Genomic DNA, 21,240 nt, shown 5'->3' on the forward strand with positions numbered 1-21,240 from the left:
GGCTGCGGCCAGCATGGGAGTAGAGGAGGTTCTTGGTCAATAGCAGAACTGAAAGCTACCTTCACAACAGGAAATCCTCTGCACCCTGGCTCATTCTCAGCATTTCGAGATAACTTTTCCCCCCTTCTTATTTCACTATCTTGAAATCTGCAGCATCCGCAGGCCTGGCAAGGCGAGGGCCGGCGAGGTGAACACTGCTTCGTGGTCTCCCCAAGCTTAAATATTAATTTGCCTGTAATTGGCGCAGAAACAAACAGGCAATTAAAAAAACGCTACAAAGCTGACTTTCTCCTTCCCGTGCTGTGCCCTCCCTTTTCATTTTTGCTGCCGCCTAGAACTGGCGGTAAGACAATGGGACCCCGAGCTGTGTGGAATTCTAAGCCCGGGCTTGCCTTAAAGCTACAATATGGATTTAATTTATATGCAAATGCAGGCAATAAAAAGGCAGACACTGTAGAAATTATAGGGTTCCCCCCCTTCCTTTTCTTAGGAGATGTTCAAACCCTTTCTCTCTTTTCCAACTAAGACCTAATTATTATTGGTTCCCGCTGCCTCCCCCTCTCCTCCCTGCCCGCCCTGGTGTAAACTGGGCCGTGGAAGAAAAAAACCCACAGAATATTGGGAATCAGAGCAGTGTCGGGAGCGTTTCACAGTCGCTTCCCTGCTCCACCCCGCTTCCCCCCCAAAACCGCCCCCTGGCCTGCTGGGCTGCGGCTGGTGACCCGTAGAACGCAAAACTGATCAAAGCGAGCCGGAAGCCTTAAGTCGGCCCAAATGGAGGCTGTAATATGCTAATAGAGGAGCTAAATATACTTTAATCCTGTTATAATACAAGGTAACTTAGTGGCCGGGCAGGGGGGCGGTGGCGGCGGCGGTGGGGGTGGGGCGGGTGGGAGCAAACACTGAATAGCCAGGCTTCCTATTCTTCCTCTGGCCCAGGCGCCCCGCCTGCCCCGTTTGCGGAGTGTCAACAGTTGGGTGAGCAAGACTTCTGAGGCCTTAGATCACTATCCTGTGACCTTCCACATTGAAGACCACACCATTCAGCCAAGCCTTCCAGCTGTTGCCTGAAAGAGGAGGGATTTTTTTTTTTTTTTTTTTTTTTTAACAGAGAAGGGCATGGCTTAGGAAAACTCCAGGCAACAGTTTGAAATGAGGTCCTCACCACCACCCAGCTAGGCTCAGTGTGGAGGGAGGGAGAGAGTGGGGGAGGGAAAGGCTGTGTACAGCCTGGTCTAGTTCTGACCCCCCCTTGAGGGCGGGGTGGGGCAGGTGCTGTAGGGAGAAGCTGGGGTTGCACATATATATAATGGGAAACAAGGGAGGAGAGGAAACACGGGGTCCCACGCTGAGGCCCTAACCCTGGCTTGGAGTCTACTCTGACCCCACCCTGCCTCACCACGGATGGCTCTAGGCACTGTTAGAGGTTGGGGAATCCCAGAATGCCAGGGATGGAGTTCTGGGGGCATCCATCCTTCTAGGCTTGTGTCTGGGTGCAGGAACTGGCCAACTGCCATTGATAGGGGAAGATTTAAAACCAAAAGTTGCTTGGAGGCCTTCCTCCAAGTCCCACAACCAGGGGTGGAATGTGGGAGGAGACGCACGCTCCAGTATCCCGATTATGTGATTACATATTGGCTGGGTGGCGGTGGTCTCTTTTGAGTCTGACTCTTTTGTGAGAACATGGGGGTAGCTATCCTGTGAACTTCACTGGCAATTCTACCCCCCTGGAATGTTGTTTTGCTGGAATTCAGGCCCAGCTCCCCCCTCTCCCATCCTCCCCTTCTCTTTTTTCGTTCTTGCCTCCTCTCTTCCCTCCTACCCAGGTCCCACTGGAAGGCCAGGATGGGCATGAATAATTGCGTCCGGGCAAACCTTTTTATGAGCCAAGAGGGCTTTTCTGTCTTCTCCACTTCATCCTCAACCAGGACTTGGCTTTTGGGACCTTGGAGGGAAGGGGCTAAGCAAGATGGTTCCTACAGCTACCTGGGACAGCTAAGGTGATCATCCCCACAACAGTATCTCCAGTCAGGAGTTGCAGGGAAGCAGGAGGGGCTGTAAACACAGTAGGTGTCAAATTTGTGCTCAGTGCCGACATCTCCAACACGTCATCCCAGGAGTACAGAGCAAGGGACCTTAAGGGGGGCAGGAACACAGTCCTTAGGGTTCAGAGACAGGGGATTTGATCCAGGCTCCACAGCGTCCTGGCTTGGGGATCTGAAGCGGAGTCTCCACTCGGCACACGGGATGGTTGAGTCAGTAAGATGTGAGAGCATGCCCACATCTCTTGGAGTGGCAAAGCCGTCAGATGGGAGCACCTGTGGCTTGTCTCACTGGTGTTCTGTTGGCCACAAGAGTCACTTCCTAAGGCTCCCCCCATGTTCTCAGATGAACCCCCTTTTCCTCATTTTGGCACATGTTATCTATTTCAGTCAGAGGAAACCCCAGCCTTCCACCCAGACCCAGGTGGGACTGATCCTTGTTCTCCAGATTTTTTGCCCATTCATCACACACACACACACATACACACACACACACACAGTGAGGGCATTGGTGCTGGGGTGCCGCAGATGGTCTTGAAGCCCATCTTGGGGTCTCAAACATGCTTCCTGTATTTGAGACTTCTGTGTGTGGGGAAAAGGATGGCCTCTGCCATTCCTTATGTGCTGGCTCTTGGCTTCCGTAAGTCTAAGCGAGAAAATGAAAACTGCTCTCAAAGATCTCTTCTGGACAATACTTACTGTTTCTTGCTTCAGTGGAAGCCCCACCCCCCCAGTATTAACTTTTGAAGCATGAGTCATTTTTTTTTTTTCTTTTGCAACGGCTCATAAAATGGTTTTAATTACATGATGTTTTTCCAAATAAACCACCCTGGCTAGAGGAGAAAACAACATTTATTTCTTGGTGTGGAATTCAGTTGGGAATGACCCCAGCCTCCAGTGAGTGTTAGAGGTGTCAGGGACTTTGGGTTTCTGATCCCGTCTCCTGTGGGGTTCAAAAGAACCAGGCAGTTAGACCCAGCCCAGATAATCAGAAAAGCCGTGACATGTCCCTTCAGTGTGAGACTCTAGAACCCAGTTGGAATCCAGGAGTTATTTTGGTAACGATTCTGCCAGGGGGAAGATATGCCAAGATCTTTGTTTCCACCACAAACACAGCATCATCCTGACTACAGTAGGACCTGGCAGAACAGCTTCAGACCGACTTCCCAAGCTCATGTGGCCACTCTGTGAACAGTAACTGGGCTTCCTTCCGCTCCTTGTCTCCCTTGCATTCAATTCTTTATATCTTACACACGTTCATTAACATCCCCCCTCATGTCTCATTATTATCTCATCAAACATTTATTACTACTTCAAGATAGATAATTAAAATTTTATAAGTGATTTCTCTGGCCATGTAGCAAGATTTCGTCTCCCCACTTCCTCTTCCTCACCCCGGCCCCTGGCCACTACCATCAAGCCCCCATCTTCCACTCCCCACCTGACCCTGGCACTTGTAGTCCCTTTCACAGTCGGGTCAAAAAAGTCAAAAATGTGTATGGCTACGTACAAAAACTACTAAACATAACAGCAGAAACAACAAACCGAAAAACTCATTCTGCAAGAGAGTTCAGCTTCTGAGTAGTATGACCCCCTGGCTGCTGTTGTTCGAGAATCAGACATCTTATGCAACAGACCTCCATGAAATAAGTAGCTGGATGCCATTGATAGATTTCTGACGCAGACCCACGTGCATGCGAATAACCTCAAGGCCTGAACTAGATTTGTTAGCCTGGACAATAACAGCAGATGCAATAAACTCAGAAAAGATTAGCCAAGAATTACTCTCTTTGCAGAATGCGTATCATGTTTAGGATTAGAAATGAAACCCCCACGGAGTGTCTATCACATGTCGAGCACAGAGCCCAGACGGATCAGCTTCAGCACCACTTGGGTGAAATTTTGTTTTCCATTGGAATTTAAGACCGTGGGGATGGTTTTCGGCTACTTACGGCTCGGAGGAGAATTTCCGGGTGGCGGGAGCGTCCTTTACAAGCCAGTGGCTTTGATTTCTCCTGTGTGCCTGCTTCAAGCTCTAGACCAGAGCAGCGGAACCATCTAAGACCAAACGTGGCTCTAAGGGTCTTGCCTTGTAATGGATTAAATTGCTTGAATTTCATTTTGGGAGCTACAGATATTTTGGTCTCACCAAAAAAAAAAAAAAAAAAAAAAATTGTTGCTGCCAAGCTCAAGGAAACGTAGACTATGTCAGTCTTCCCCTCTGTAAATGCACAACCCCAAAAGATGTCCATTTGGTCTGTCTAATTAATTAAGCAGACTAATGGCACTGACTTGGATGGTAATGCTAGGATTTTCCTTCAGTTGCTTTTCAGGGTCTGCCGGGGCAGGGTTGGGGGGAGCTAGTCTTTGTCTTCTGTTTGTTTTTGTTTGTAAGATATATTTATTTTACTTGAAAGCCAGAGTTAGAGAGAGAGGAGAGAGAGAGCGAGCGAGCTACTTACTGGTTAACCTCACAAATGGCTGAAATGGTCAGAGCTTAGCTCATCTGAAGGTGGGAGTCAGGGGCTTCTTCTGGGCCTCCCACATGGATGCAGGGACCCAAGGCCTTGGCTCATCTTCTACTGCTTTCCCAGACCATAAGCAGGGATCTAAATGGGAAGCAGAACAGTGAGGACACTAACTGCAGGCAGAGGATTAGCTGGCTATGCCACCATGCCAGTCCCTGGGGGCATATCTTTTTAACAGATGCTCAGACTGCAGAGCTACTGTGCGTAGATACCTGAGTCAGATGGCCAGTGCCTCTTCTGGCCTTCAACACTGTGTAGTGGCATTCAAACTCCTAATTTCCAGGCTGTCCACATGTCCTTCATGGCAACATATCCTGCCCAGCTACAAGAATTTGTTAACATGTAGAAAGAACCCCCAGCTCCTAGGAGAAGGATGGGTCCCTGCCCTGGGTGAGCTTGAATACAATTTCTTTGTGCCTCTACTTTGTGTGGGGCAGAGGAAAAACTTCGTGGGTGGGGAAAGCAGCTCCTAGTTTGAGCTCAAAGCATTTGGGCTACAAATCAGGATCCAAAGAGGTTCAGAGGTTTTGGGGACCGAGGCAGGGATTCTTGGATGGGGGATTGTGTGACAAGGGAGAAGGGATGGAAGAGCGGCCAGGGTTTGAAGAACACAGATCCTGCTGGGGCACCAGGGTCACAGTAGAGGCAAATCCTTATTGGCATTTACCCAGTAAGCAAGGTACAGGGCTTATTGCTGGACAGGGGGTGGGGGATCAGAGATCTCCTCAATTTATGGAAACTTCAAAAAGCTTGTGGGAAATGTGTGCCAGGAAAAAACTGCATGGATTTCAAAACTGGCACCCACGCACGCTTGCCTGCTAGTGCTGTTTTTGAAATGCACTCGTGTAGAAGCTAAACAACCCGAGGGAGGGAACCAGGATCTCATTTACCTCTGTAAGCCCTCACTACCGTGATTCGTTAGGATGGACTCGCTCCAAAACTCCATGTGTAACCAGAAGGAAGCTGCATCAAGCCCCCGAGTGCTGTTTGCACAGTGGCATCGGATGCTCCCGCCCCTTTCTGTTTAAGCTGTGTTCAGGTGCTCAGTTCTCCAGTCTTATGCATCTGGATGTTGTCTTTCTCTGACCATCTGTGGAGTCTTTCTGAGTGCCCTTGAGGCTACCAAGGGGGCAGGCTTCTTGGGGCAAGTGTGTGTGGGAGGATTATGGGGGTATGGGGGGCCATGAGAGGCATTTTCCTTTAAAGGTTTTTCTTTGGGTTGGAAAATAGTTGATGCCTTGTGAGTTGTTCTCCCAGTGAACTCTTGAGGTAGGCATTCTCTTTTCACCATTTTGGAGTAAGAAGGGTGAGTCTCAGAGTGCTGTTTTACTTTTAAGTTGATTTCAGAGGTAGATACACTCCTCCTTGCCCCATGCGTGCACACACACACCCTTCCTATTCACTTGTTCATTCCCCAAAATGCATGTAATGTCTGACACTAGATCAAGCTGAAGCTAGGAGCCCAGCCCTCAATCCCAGTTTCCCATGTGGGAGGCAGGCATCTTAAGAACCTGAACCATCACTGATAGGGGTGACAGACTGTGCTGGATCCTGTACTGGCAAGCACACAAAAGCATCAGGTCTGGGATCACCTCAGACGAAGTTTCTTTGGGAAACAACACTGAACTGCAGCACTACTGCCTCTCAGGGTGTGCACTGGCCAGAAGCTAACATTAGGAGTGAGCTGGGACTCAAACCCAGGCATGGCGACATGGATCTCAGGCATCTTAACTATGAGGCCACCAGATACTACCTCCTCCCCTCACCGTCCACCACTGCCCACCTGGGATGATTTTCAAGCTGCTGTATCACACAGCCATTCCCAAGTGACCCAGGTCATCCATTCAGATTTGGTGGAGGAGGTTACCCCCCAAAAAATACCAGTGCATTTATTTCCACAACTGTCTGCCCCTACCCTACCCGGTGCCTGGTGAGTTTCTCCTAGAACTGTCATCAGATATGATTCATCTGCTGCACACCTGGCACACACTGACTTCCAGGAAAGAGCTAGTGACTCAAAGAAAAGCCCTCCCACAGAGCATGAGGTGGGGTTGGGAGACTCCCTGCAAGCACCACGGCAGGAACAGAGCCGTGGATGCTGCTGGGATCATTCGGCAGAAGCAACATGTAAAGTTTCCAGTTTGCATTCTTCCTTAATTCTCTCTTTGCTGTGACGGTGTTGACCAGTCGGTGAGAAATGTACTGCTTTGCACGCCTGGAACACAGCGTGATGTTCAACGAATCTGAGCTCCCCCCTCCGCCCTAGCTCCGTTAAATTGGTTTGATCAGCCTGGTGGCCTGGAATGTCTGCAGTCTTGCGAAAGACACAGGGATGTTTGTTGGTGGGCCTAGCGGACACTCCCAAATTTGACATGGCTCAACAGTTGCACGGCTACCCCTGTCTCCTGTCTGCTGCCAGCACCAGCTCTGTGCAAGCCTCCCCCCACCCTGCACTGGAGCGGGAAGGCCCACCTCCCTGTCACAAACACAGGAGAGAGTCCATAAAGATTGGCCTCTTTTTAGATCATTCAACTAAGAACAAAGGCCTCATGTTCATGACGGAATCAGAGCCCGCAGGCTTGGAAAGTCAGAAGTACCATATACAATGCAAATTGGCAGGTGCTTGGCAGTGGGGCTTGGGAATCAACAGGGCACCAAAGGCAGGATTCTTGGACAAATCAGTTAACCTCTTGTGTTTTTATTTGTCCTTTTTGGAAATGCAAGGTGATAGGAATTTCCATAAGGATAAAATTAAAAACCCATGAAGAGCTTGGGATAGGTTCTCCCTAAGGAATAATGTTTTTTCTTGGGAAACATTTATTTATTTTTATTGGAAAGGCAGATTTACACAGAGAAAGATCTTCCATACACTGTTTCACTGCTTCCTCCCACATGGCTGCAACAGCTGGAGCTGAGCCTATCTGAAGCTGGGAGCCAGGAGCTTCCTCCTAGTCTCACATGCAGGTACAGAGTTCCGAGGCTTTGGGCCATTCTCCGCTGTCCTCCCGGGCCACAAGCAGGGAGCTGGATGGGAAGTGGAACAATCAAGACATGAGCTGGCACACATATGGGATTCTGGCATTTGGAGGTGGAAGATTAGCTAACTAAGCTATCACCTTGAGCCCCGATGGTTATCTTTTGTTTGTTTATTTAAATATATATTTTTTGAAAGGCAGAGTGACAGAGACGGAGAAATAGACAGACAGACAGACAGACAGACACACACACACCACATACTCACAGGGGAGAGACTCTTAAATGGCAGGAAAGGTCAGGGCTGGGCCAGTCAAAGCTAGGACTCTGGCACTCCATTGGGGTCATCTATGTGGGTACTTTGACTATCTTCTGCTGCTTTTCCAGCACATTAGGAGGGAGCTGGATCAGAAGCAGAGCATCTGGGGCCTCAGACTGATCCTCTGATGTGGTATTTTGGCATTTGCACGTAACAGCTTAACCTACATCCAAGGCGTGATGGAGAACCGTGTTGTTCACATACTGTGAGCAAATGACCTTCCATAATTTTTAAACACAGAACTTGGTGGAGCCATACACACCTTCTCACATAGCACGGTACCAGGAACATCACAAGAGCCCTGGATTCAGTTTAAAATCAGTGGCTGTGAAGCCTGGCTTTGCACGGTTCTGCTTCTGCTGCACAACATTTCCACAGCATTTTCAGCTGGCTTCGTAGCTACAGCTACAAAAGGCAAACGGATTTTCCGGAGTGCTAGCGTTAGAAATAGTGTTGCTATTGTGTGCACAGCTGCAATGGTTCCCCCTACAGTCCCTATAAATTGGAAGCCCCAAAGGCTTTTCTTTAAATTTTGGGTTTCAAAGCTGGCGGGTGGTACAGATCATGCTGATTTTGTTCTTGAAGTGTTTCTGGGGCCATATGGTCAATGGCCATCCGTGACTGCCTCTTTCCACTTAGTGTGATGTCCTCAAACTCCACCCGTCTATATTTGAGTAAGCACTTTACTTCTTTCCATGCATAGCCCAGTGATATTCCATCCATCCCACTTCTTCTTTTGCAAGATTTACCTATTATTTTTATTTCCTGCATACACACTATATATATATATTTAATATTTACTTGTGGGGATAGCAGATAAAACCACCATCTGTAGCATAGACATTCTTTATAGTTGCCTGTTGGGAGTCCTGGCTGCTGCACTCCGGGTCCAGCTCCCTGCTGATGGCCCAGGAAAGCAGCAGAAAATGGTCCAAGTCCTTGAGCACTTGCACCCAGGTGGGAGACCTGGAGGAAGTTCCTGGCTCCTGGCTTTGGATTAGCCCAGCTCCAGCAGTTGTGTTCACTTGGGGAGTGAACCAGTGAATGGAAGATCTGCCTCTTCTTATCTTGCTGTAACTCTGCCTTTTAAATAGGTGAATAATTTTTTTAAAAATTATGATTCATTTCAGGGGTCGGCTCAATGGCTAAATCTTTACCTTGCAAGCACCAATATCCAATATAGGTGCCAATTTGTATCCCAGTTACTCCACTTCCCATCCAGCTCCCTGCTTATGGCCTGGAAAGCAGCAGAAGACAGCACAAAGGTTTGGGATCCTGCACATGTGTGGGAGACCAGGAAGCAGCTCCTAGCTTTGGATTGGCTTGGCTCTAGCTGTTGCAGCCATTTGTGGAGTGAAACAATGGATGGAAGATTTTTCTCTCTGTCTCTTCTCTCTGTAAATCTGATCTGACTTTTCAATAAAAGTAAATAAGTCTTTTAAAAACTGCATATTCATTTGAGGGGTCTGGCACGATAGCGTAGTGGTTAAAGTCCTCATCTTGCACACATCGGGATCCCATATGATCACTGGTTCTAATCCTGGTGGCCCTGCTTCCCATCCAGCTCCCTGCTTGTGGCCTGGGAAAACAGTCGAAGACAGCCCAAAGCCTTGGAATCCTGCACCTGCGTGGGATACCCAGAAGAGGCTCTGGGCTCTTGGCTTAGGAATGGCTCAGCTCTAGCCATTGGGGTCACTTGGGGAGTGAGCCATCGGATGGAAGATCTTCCTTTCTGTCTCTGCCTCTCTCTGTATATCTACCTTTCCAATAAAAAAATTACATATTCATTTGAAAGACAGAGCTGGGGCAGGGATGGGATAAGGGGAGAGGGGAAGAAGGAGAGAAAGAAAGAGCAAGAAATCCATCTTCTATTTTTTGCTTCACCCAACAGCCACAACAGCTTCGGCCAGGCCTCGTTGGAAGGTGGGGACTGTGGGTTTAGCACCTAGCAAAGTGTCTGACAGAGAACGGTAGTTCAATCAGTGTGCGTAGTGTTCACACAGCAATACTTCCAAAGATCACCAGAAGGTGAAAGGAAAGAATAACTTTCATTTTGATGCAGATTCTTTCTTGGTCTTTTAACTAGGATCAAGTGTATGTTGGTGCAGAACGTTTTGAAGTCCCTGCCTAGGTTTTATGATTCGCGTTTTCATGGATGTTTTGAAGACCCCCTTGGATGTACAGATTTCAAAATTTTTGCAAATAGACTCACCTAATTATTATTATTATTATTTTTGCTAAGACGTCTGTCAGCTTTGTTTTCCATGATTTTTTCTAAAAAGGGATTGATTTATTTTCATTTAAAAGGTAGACTTACAGAGAAAGCAGGGAAGACAGAGATCCTCCACTTGTCGGGTCACTCCTTGAATGGCTACCATGGCTGCAGTTGGGCTGCTTTGAAGGCAGGAGCTTGGAGGTTTTTTGGGTCTCTCATGTGGGTGCAGGACCCCAAGGACTTGGGCATCTTCCATTGCCTTCCTGGACACATCAACAGGGAGATGCTCAGAGTGGCACATCAGGAACTCAAACTGGTGGCCATATTAGATGCTGGCATTGCCGATGGGCATTTAACCTACTCCATGGCAGTGGTTCCCTTTATAAAACCTTTTAAAGTACGCTTATATGTTTTTTGTTTTTTGTTCGTTAAAGATTTATTTATTTTTATTTCAAAGGCAAAGTTTCAGAGGGAGAGAGAAAGAGAGAAGAGATAGAAAGATCTTCCATCTGTTGGCCTACTCCCTAAACGGCCTCAAGCTTAAGGACCAGAACTTGGTAGGTCTCAAACCAGGAGCTTTTTCCTGATCTCTCACATGGGTGCCGAGGCTTGAGAACTTGGACCATCCTCAGCTGCCTTCCCAGACCATTAACAGGGAGCTGACTTGGAAATAGAGCCACTGGGACTTGATCCAGGGTCTATTTGGGATGCTGGCACCCCAGATGGAGGTTTAGCCTGCTGCCACAGCACTGGCCCCGCCTGTATGTTTTTACGTGGACATTTTCCAAAGCTCACTTAGTAGATGATAGGTTGAAGTACCACATCAATCTGATTTTCAATCCATCTTTCAGAGTTAATATGATTCATTTGGCCAAGCTTCACTATGGTTTTGGATACAATCAATTCCTTTCAATTTTTCATTATTATTTGTTATTAATACAATGATTATTATTAGGAATTCTAATACTAGAAGGGCCTTCAGAAATAATCTAATCTCTCCTCTTTATTTCCTAGAAAAGAGAACCTGGCTTTCTGTGTCTGTTGAGTGACTGACCCAGGAGTCTTAGCTAGCCTGGCTGACCTTGGCTTTTGTGTTGATGCACTTGAGGTTCCAGTTCTATCCTTGTTTAGTTTAGAGTCAGGCTAACAGCTCATCTTTTGAGGATCCCAAGGGAAACATCCATTTTGGGTCCAGAATTAGTAAGTAGTTTACGCTACTGATAGTAATCGGAGTGACAAGACCTAACATAAGGGGTGAGATTAGAAATTAAGGATGTGCCTGTTAGATGGTGGATCATCTCTACCGGCAGCCTTCTTGTAGGATCATGCTCAATATTTGATGTATGCCTGAAGTGTCAATGTGTGTAGATGCAAACACAGTCATTTGCCTCCCTTTTTCATTCGTGACAAGGAGGGGACCAGTTCGATGACTTGTCCACAGTGACATTACAAAGAGACTCGTGGTAGATTAAACTCTGCATCCAGTCCCTTGGTTCTAGGAAGAGGACTTAGCCTCTTCAACCCTGTACAGATACGTTCAACTCTCTCGACAAGACCACTGCGGTATCACTTCAGCTGCTTGTATATAGAAACTCGATTCTTCTTTTAGAGGGGAAAAAAAATCATGTGAGATTCACGGATAGCGTGTCATATTGTTTTGGTCTGGAGGAATCGGCAGCAAGAACAAGCTTCTTTTATTGAACTAGAAAATGGGCCCACTGGCACCCCACCCCACCCCACCAACTTTGAGGCCCCACCCTAAATAGAGATCAGGAATTACTCTCTGAGTTGGGGAAATGGCTGACAGCCTCAATCCCAATCTGGAGTCCAGATTTGAGAGCTCCAAGGAAGTTGGAGAGATGATCCCACTTGGGGAAATGTCAACTGCTGTGGCTAGTGTTGTGGTATAGTAGGTTAAGCATCTGCCTTCATTGCTGGCATGCTTCAGGGGCTCCTGTTCAAGTCTTAGCTGTTCCACTTCCAATCAGCTCACTGATGATATACCTGAGAAAGCAGTGAAGGATGGATGAAGTCTAGGGACCTTATGCCCCTCTGGGAGACCCAGATGGAGTTCCTAGCTCCTGGCTTCAGGCTAGCTTAGTCCTGGGTGTTGAGGCCTTTTGGCGAGTGAACCAGTGGATGAAAGCTCTTTCTTTGTGTGAATCCACTTTTCAATGAAAACAAACAAGTCTTAAAAAAAAAAAAAAAAGGAAATGCCATATCCATGGTTCACAATGATCAGTACATGCCTTCCTGTTCATTTTATCCTGTGAAGATTATGTAGGTGCTGTAGGAGAAAGAATGAACGATCTCATCAACCCATTGTTTGTGCCTATTATTGTTTAGGATACAACTTGCAGAGAAAGATGTTATTTAAAAGGGAAGTATTAGTTGAATTAACAATTAAGTGTTGAGAGACAAGAACAAACATCCTGTTGACTGAAGTTGGGAAAAAAAATGAGACCCTCACCCAGGCCACTGCACAGATGGGTGGTGAAGCTGTGATCTGAGGGTCAGGCTGCTGACTGCCAGGCTGCCTGCAATCTGAGGACTGCAGCATCATGCTGGCCTCTCCAGTCGTATTCATCTTGTCCAGGCTGCCTCTTCCCCTCTCCTCCAGCCACTAAATCTTTACTGGGCAGCTCAGCCTACTCTTGCCTGGCGTGGGGGAAACTGTGGAAGGATGATGTTATTTGTCTTTCTCTAGGAAGTCTGGATTTACCCATGACATAAAACGCTGGCATGAGTCAGGTCTGGTTCTCATACCCGGTGGTCTTGCATCCAAAGTGATTATTTATCAACCATATGCATCCGTTTCTGTAACAACTGAGGCTAAAACAGCCACCAAACTAAAGAGGATGAGCTAAATGTACAGGAAAGAGTCCTGTGGAAGTTCTCAAGGAGCTGAGACAAAACAAAAATGTAAAATGCAATGAAATACGAAGGAAGCCACCATAGAAACTGAGGATGTGATGAAGGTGTATAAAGAATTATTTAATTAAAATTCAGTACAATGTGTTGTGTCTATGTGAACGTTAGTATCAGTTGTGGGAAGATACACCCCAATATGTTTCCATGTTAGCTTCACTTTTTGTAACTGAACATTAGATTCAAAGTTCTGCCTCTAAGTTCAATTTTGTGTGTGTGTTTAATACTCAGTTTTAATGATTGTCAGAGCTGAAACAAGAACTTTTACGAAGACGTGTACATCCAAATGGAAGAAATGCAATGCTGGCTGTGCTTACTAAATCAAGATGCTCCTTTAAAAAAAATTCCCATCCAGCAATTATGCAAAGGTTTTTATTGAAATTCACCTAGTCAGCTAGTCACTTTCCATCTTCCTTAATGCCAATTCTTGTGAACTAATCAAAAGTTATATTTTTAACAAATAGGTTCAAGATCCACTGAAGCTCTTCTTCTGGAAAAAAAAATTGAAATAGGTTAGAAATTTGTTTCCAAGTTTTTAAAGTGTGCAAGCATTAGACCTTTTAAAAAATGTATTTATATATATGTGTGTGTGTGTTTATACATGTATGATTTCAGAGAACAAAACCACACAATGATGAAAATATTTCCAAACATCTATGATCAAAATACTTTCACTAGAACACACATTTATTTGAAAAATAGTTATTTGTCATTATTTAGGTATCACTTTTAACTGGAAGGGACCATTTATTAAAAAATGATTTTTTTAATTGTAAAGGCAGATTTTACATAGTGAGAAGGAGAGACAAAGAGAGAAACCGATCATACATCCATTTGTTCACTCCCCAAATGGCTGCAATGGCCAGAGCTGAGCTGATCCTAAGCCACGGTCCAAGAGCTTCTTCCAGGTCTCCCATCTGGGTGCAGGGGCTTGAATAATGCTGCACTGCTTTTGCAGACTATAAGTAGGAAGTTGTAATGAAGCAGCCAAGACATGAACTGGCACCCATATGGGATGCCGAAGCTTACTGGCAGAGGATTCGCTTGTTATGCCATCAACAAGACCTGGGATACTTTTTTCTTTATTCTGTTTTTAAATTAAGAATGTGTGAGAATATGGTAGCTTAAGACATATTTATGCAAAATAAAATATATTGTTTGTCTTAAAGTCAATTGCCTTTTAAAATCATCCACCAAGAAATAGCCTATAGACCTTTCAAGATTTTTGTGAGCATTTCACATCTCAGTTCAAAGCTCTATAAGCACACCACTGTTCAAGTTAATGTCATCTGTTAACTCCTGCAGGTCACTATACATGGAAACCATCGGAGGGTCAGGGAGTTTTAACCACTGCCCCGTTGGATTCTCTCTACACTGTCTGATGATGTTGGCTTGACTGTGATCCAGTTACAACAACAGTAGGTGTTTATAAAGTTGATGTGACTTCCAGACAGGTTAAAAAAAAAAAAACACAAGGAGAATTTCTTTCAACTTCCAGCCCACTCTAGACATGACTGGGTTGGAGAAGCGGCCAGAATAATGTGCACTGCAGATTATGGAATCTAGACTTTAAGGAAATTGGAGAGCTTGCTGAAGGGGAGAACATAAGATGAGCTTTGGAGGAATGAAGGGAGCAAGGCTGGTGGAATAAAAGCTAGAGAGGAGCTGATTGGGGTCTGTGGGTCAGGACCCCTGTGCTGCTTCTAGGAGGGCATGGGTTCCTCTTTAACAGGCTCATCTGAGCCAGAGAGGTGACTTGTGTTGACTGGAGTTGAGCTAGAGCCAAGCCAAGGGTTGAGGGGGGTTCTGTCCTCATTCCTGGTTGAGTCACAAGGTCGAGCTGTCCTGCCTGCCTCTCATTCTGACTCATGCCCACCTCTGCCTTGCCATGCTGCATCCTGCCCTGGTCATTAAGTCCTCACTTGCCAATCAGCCTCCTGCTTTCCTAGGAAGGACCCCTGCTCAGTGTTTCGGCATCATTGCCATGAGCATTTTGGTCTTCAGTTGGCACCTGAAGCTGAGACCTGTGGGTTAAAAGCCTTCAGGTGGAGGATCAGAAATGGTAGGTCCTAGGATAAGAAAGAAATTTCCTACACACTTCAGAAACCCGAGGTCAGCTTCTGTAAGGTTGCCCAGCAGGAAACTTCTTCCTTCCTTATGTAACCACTCTTGCATGCTAAGTCTTCCATGTTCAAAAGCACCGTGGTTGGCATTTCTTTCCAACTCTGTTTAGTGACATTATTTGGTACTTTGAAATCAATCAGTGCAGTTACATTTACATCACAGAAACAAGCAAATATGGGTCCAGGGCAATAGCTCACTTGGCTAACCCTCCTTCAATGCCAGGATCCCATATGGGTGCCTCTTCGTGTCCCAGGTGTTCCACTTGCTACCCAGCTCCCTGCGTATGGCCTAGGAAAGCAGTGGAGAATCGCCCAAAGCCTTGAGACCCTGCACCTGTGTGGGAGACCCAAAAGAGGTTCCCAGCTCCTGGCTTTGAAATAGCTTGACTCTGGCCATTGCAGCCACTTGGGGGAGTGAACCAGTTCTTTCTCTCAGTCTCTCCTTCAGTCTGTAGATCTGCTTTTCCGATAAAAATGAATAATTCATTTTTTTAAAAAGATTTATTTATTTTATTACAAAGTCAGATATACAGAGAGGAGAGACAGAGAGGAAGATCTTCCGTCCCATGATTCACTCCCCAAGTGAGCCACAACGGGCCGGTGTGCGCCAATCCGAAGCCAGGAACCAGGAACCTCTTCCAGGTCTCCCAGGCGGGTGCAGGGTCCCAATGCATTGGGCCGTCCTCGACTGCTTACCTAGGCCACAAGCAGGGAGCTGGATGGGAAGTGGAGCTGCCGGGATTAGAACCAGTGCCCATATGGGATCCCGGGGCTTTCAAGGCGAGGACTTTAGCTGCTAGGCCACGCCGCCGGGCCCAAAAATGAATAATTCTTAAAAAAAAAAAAAAAGGCAAACAAATGTGACAAACCAGATCTTTCTCTGAGAGCCCAGTTGTTAAACAAGTCTCACCATTCAAGTATAACCTCATTTTACTAGTGAGTGGCTAAGAGCTCACTCCCTGGGTGTGGCGTGTCTTGCTGTGGTCAGAGATCTGCTGGCCAGATGGCCTTGGATACATCTGGGCAGGCAATGTTCACACAATGCTGAATACTCAGACACTGTGAGTCACATTTAGCAGGCACTTACACACTGCCACTGTATTCTGGGTCAGTGCTTGCTATGAGAGGCCGAAGAGGGAATTTGCCTCATCTTTTTCCCTGTTGCAGAAGAGATAAATCTGCTCATGAGGAAACTAGGTGCCAGAACTTAATGGCGAGTTGAGGAGTGAAGTGTGAGTAGACTTACTCTGGAAGGTCTACAGAAAACACTTCATTCTAGGTCAGTCTCCTGGGAGTGAGATATGTCCCTTGAAGAATCAGTAGGCAGTCAGGAAGCAGAGGGAGAAGGTGGCATGCATTACAGTGCAATGGGTTAAACTGCCCCTTGGGATGCCTACCTCCTACATCAGGGTCCCTGGGATGGAGTCCCACTTCTACTTCCAATCCAGCTTCCTGCTAATACCCAAAGACTTGGGTCCTTGCCACCTATGTGAGAGTGCTGGATTGGGTTCTTGGCTCTATGGTCCATCAGTGGTGATTGCTAATGCTGGACTGTTTTTATTGATGTATTTACTGGAGTGGCCTGGTGCAGTGTTGGTGCTGAGTTAATGGGAACATTCAACAAGACCTGGGTTGGTCAGTATCCTTTTCTTGTAGCCAGTCTCTGCATCTCACTGGTTGGACAAGCCACAGCTCTGCACTGGGCTGCAGGTGCCTCATTTAAAATGATGGGTGAGGGGCAGTATTTTGGCACAGCAAGTCCATGCTTGTGACACAAGTGCCAATTTCAGTACCATTTGTTTCACTTCCCGCATGTCTCAGGACCTTGGCTCCTCTGAGGCATCTGAGAGGTTTGAGAAGAAGAGATGCACTGGTTTGTCTATGTTCCCTGCGCCCTAACCATCACCCAAGAGGGCGACGATGCCTCATTGTCATGTTTTACTTTTGTTGCTTTTCCCCCACCCTTCCAGCACATGCAGAAGAGTTGACTGCATGGGGAGTCCTTCATGAACACTGGACTTGGCCTGAACGGACTATCCTTTGCAGCTTCTTTGAGCACCAGTGTCTGAGTCCTCAGCTTATACCAGCAACACCAGCATTGCCTCCTGAGCAGGCCTTGCAGCTCCACAGGGTCTCCTGGAAATTCACACACAAGCAGTAAAGTGTGAAACACACTGAGCCAGTGTACACAACGTTTGGGACCAGCATCTCTGAGGGTTTTAGCGGATGGCCAGGACAAAAGAAAGAAAGAAAGAAAGAAAGAAAGAAAGAAAGAAAGAAAGAAAGAAAGAAAGAAAGAAAGAAAGAAAGAAAGAAAAGAAAAGAAAAGAAAAGATAACTAAGTGAGTGCCCACTATCCCAGGGCATTTGTCTTCGCAGTGGCTTGCAAATGTTTCCTTGCACCTTTGTGTGTTCTCAGCCAGGATAAATGAGAGCAGTATTCCTAATGTGCCAACCAGCAGGTTCTTTCCTTCTAATCAGCTCCATATGCTTTTGGTGACTCCCTTTCTGGAATGTAAAAATAACCCCATTACCAACTCCTCCTCCTCCTGGCCTTTTCTCTGTAGCATTGCTAATTCTAAATTGAACATCTGGAAATTCTATTTTGCTGCCTAATTTGAACCAGACTACAACCAATCTGCATAAAAGTTTATGAACTTTCTGGAGCTTCACACCTTATATTTCCTCTTCTGTGGAAGCTGGCAATTTGAAGGCCAGAAATAGGAAGGTTTGGTCTATCTCTTGGCTTCGGACAGGGAGAGTGTTTGTGACTTTGTGCTGTGGGATAGGGAGTTGGGTTCGTGGTGTAGATGGTGGGGTGCAGGGAGAGGGATGTGAATGGAGTTGGCTTTCTTTTGCCAGAGCAAATCTGCTCAAGGATTTAAGGATTCTTTGGGTTAAAGTTAAAGTAGTGGATAGCAGAAAGGAGCTCGGGAAAGGAGGGCAGACCAGGCGAGGGAAGAAAAATGGAGTGTTGAGCAGTGGAAAAGAGGAATGGCGAATGAGGTGTGTGCCACCAGAAAAAAAAAACAAGGCAAAACCTGAACGTGTGTTTCAGCTGCCAACAACAAGAGCTGGTGGCTCAGGATTGGAAATGGGCTAAATCCGTGTGTGTCTATGCTGTTGGTTTGACCACAAACTAAGAGGTGAGAGGACAGCTCAGAAGTGAGGGCCAGGGGGAGGCTGCTTCATCAGGTCAGGCTGGGCAAAGAGTGAGGAATGCCAAGAACAAGACACCAAAGAGCTTGACAAGTTGTTAACAAAAGTTGCTGGAGGAGCAAAGCACTAAACTCTCGTAAGCAGTTCTGCAAAAACAGTTAGAAGATCCACAGAGCCTGTTGTCAAGATTTACCATTGAGTTACGTGGCATCAAGACAGCATGATCTGGAGCCAAGCTGATCTTCCACTTGTGGCTCCTGGATCTCATTTGGGTGCTGGTTCTAGTTCTGGCTGCTCCAGTTCTGATCCAGCTCTTTGCCAATGGCCTGGGGAAGCAGCAGAAGTTGGCCCAGGACCTTGGGCACCTGGCATCAATATGGGAGCCCAAGAGGAAACACTCTTGGCTCCTGGTTTTGATAGGCTCAGCTTTGGGCTTTGCAGCTATTTGGGGAGTAAGTCAGAAGATGGAAGATTCCCTCTCTGTCTTTCCTTCTTTCTATAAACTTACCTTGCAAACAATAAGTAAATAAATAAGTCTTTAAAAAATGATTGCATGATCTGGGCAAATGGAAAGACATGGTAATGATGGGAGCAGGTGAATATCTAATAGAGGCCATTGGATTCCATTTTGTCTCTTTGAACCATCATAACAAATATGATATACCAAGTGGTTTATAATCATGCACATGTTAGTTCACAGTTCTGGAGGCTGCTAGGTCCAAGACCAAGCGTAAGTTCAGTGTCAAGAGAGGGTCAGGGAAACTTACTTCTCACCAGATCCTCATGTGGAGAAAGGGATGAGGCAGCTCTCCGTGAGTTCTTTGATAGGCATGCAATCACAGCCTTGAGGGCTCCATGCTCAGCACGTAAGGCCCCACTTCTAAAAGTGTGACTTTGGCAAGGGTTAAGATGTCAGCACAAGCACGCACACATTCAGTCTGTTATGGAGCTCCCAGAAATATTGGAGGGACTGGAGTAGCCAGCTAGCTCCAGGCTGGGCCCTGAGTTGGGGAGCTGGGAACTGTACAACCCACCCTTCAGGGAGATGACTGCCTCTAAGGCTACTACCCAGGAGTGGCCATGATGTGGGAGTCAGGAAGCTTGAGACAGAGGCTGTGCCCACCCACCACCCTCCATGCTCTTGCTTGGCAGAAGGGAAAAAGGGAATTAAGCAGCAAGCAAGCAAGCAAGCAGACTCCCTCAGGAACCTCTGTTTCATTTCTGCCTACCAAATCTTTTAAGAACATGTTTTATTTATTTTATGTCATCGCTCTGGAAGGCAGAGAGACAGAAAACAGACACATCTCCCATCTGCTGCTTCACTTCCCAGAGACCTGTAACAGCCAGGAGTAGGTCAGGTAGATGCTGGAAACTGGGAACTCATTCTGAGTTTCCCACCTGGGTGGCCGGGAACCAAGCAGCTGAGGCATCTCCTGTTTGTCTCCCAGGGTGCACATCAGCAGGAAGCTAAGACTGGGAGCAGAGGCAGCTCTTGAGCTGATCAGGGGCAAGACACAGGTTTGTCCCTCCATTTATGTACTAAGTACTCACTGGTACGAAAAGCTTGCATGAATAATCTTATCAATCCTTATGGTACCCTGAAGAGAGAAGTACCATGATGTCACCATTGCCATCCATGGAAATACTGAGTTTATAACAGGCAAGTGACTTACCCATGGTCACAGGGTTAAGAGGTAGCAAAGGTGAGATTTGAATTGAGGTCGTCTGACTCTGAAACTCATTCCGCCTCCGCCCATGTAATTAAACTGGTACACAGATACAAATTGGTGGCTGTGCCGCTGGCCTAGGAACTAAGATGTTCTCATTCTACTTTGAGAGTTTGTGACTTCAACTCCTGGCTCTGTTCTCAATTCTAACTTTCTGCCACTGCAGAGCCTGGAAGGCAGTGATGGTGACTCAGGTATGTCCTTGCCAGCTGAACGGATGACCTGGTTGGAGAGTCTGCCTTTCATCTTTGGCTCAGGCTATGCCCTGGCTGTTGTAGGTATTTGGGGAGTGATCTAAGAGAAAGGAGTACTTTCTATCTCTTGGCCTCACAAATCATATAAGTAAGAATTTTTGTGAAGTACCTTCACACATTAAAAAACACTAGGGAAAAAGACAGCACACAGCACCCCAGGGTGGCACCTGTCCCAGCATCCTGGGGGATGGAAGAGCAAGGTCACAGGAGCTGCTGGTCATGCCCTGTCTCCCACTGTACTTGCTTTCTGGAGTGTGCATTAGCAGGAACCTGGAGTTAGGAACTGGAACTGGGAGTCGAACCTAGATATTCTGATGGGAGGTGTGGGTATCATCTACTGAGATGAATGTCCACCTTGTGTCATGTTTTTAATGTTACCTTCTGCTCATCTGTCTGAGACGATCTTCCTATTGTCTCCTTTCCTGAGATCTTGAGGCAGAGAAGGGAAACATGAGTTTTGGAGTGGGACCATTAGGAACTGGAGTGTTGAACATGCTAGGGGATCATGGGAATGCTGTGTAATCTCCCCGGGCTTTGATTTTCTCAGCTCTGGAAATGGCGCTGATGTCACTGCTTAATTTCTAGGCCAGGGAAATGATGTCACAAGCCTCAGGTGATCCAATGAGCCCTCTCCCCTTCCCTTCCAAGACCAAAAGTGAGACCCTCCCTCTGAAGCTTTCCCTGAATCCTTCTCCTGCTGGGTATCACAGTGCCTGTTACCAAATGTACTGCTCAACACTGACCCAGTGTATACACTTTGGGTGTTGTACTCCAATGGTACATATGGAAATCACCCCCAGACCTCTCACCCTTGGGAGGGCCATAGCCTCACCTGCACCTCCTTCTGCTCTCCCTCTGTGGTCCTCCTGAGTAGTGAAACAGGAATGGCCAAGGAGGAGTCTGGCAGAGATGTTTACCTTAGTGGTGCCCCTTGAAGCATATATCCTGGGAGTGACCAAGTGAAGACTCGAC

This window comes from Ochotona princeps, chromosome 5, assembly GCF_030435755.1.
Source record: "Ochotona princeps isolate mOchPri1 chromosome 5, mOchPri1.hap1, whole genome shotgun sequence".
Taxonomy (NCBI): domain Eukaryota; kingdom Metazoa; phylum Chordata; class Mammalia; order Lagomorpha; family Ochotonidae; genus Ochotona; species Ochotona princeps.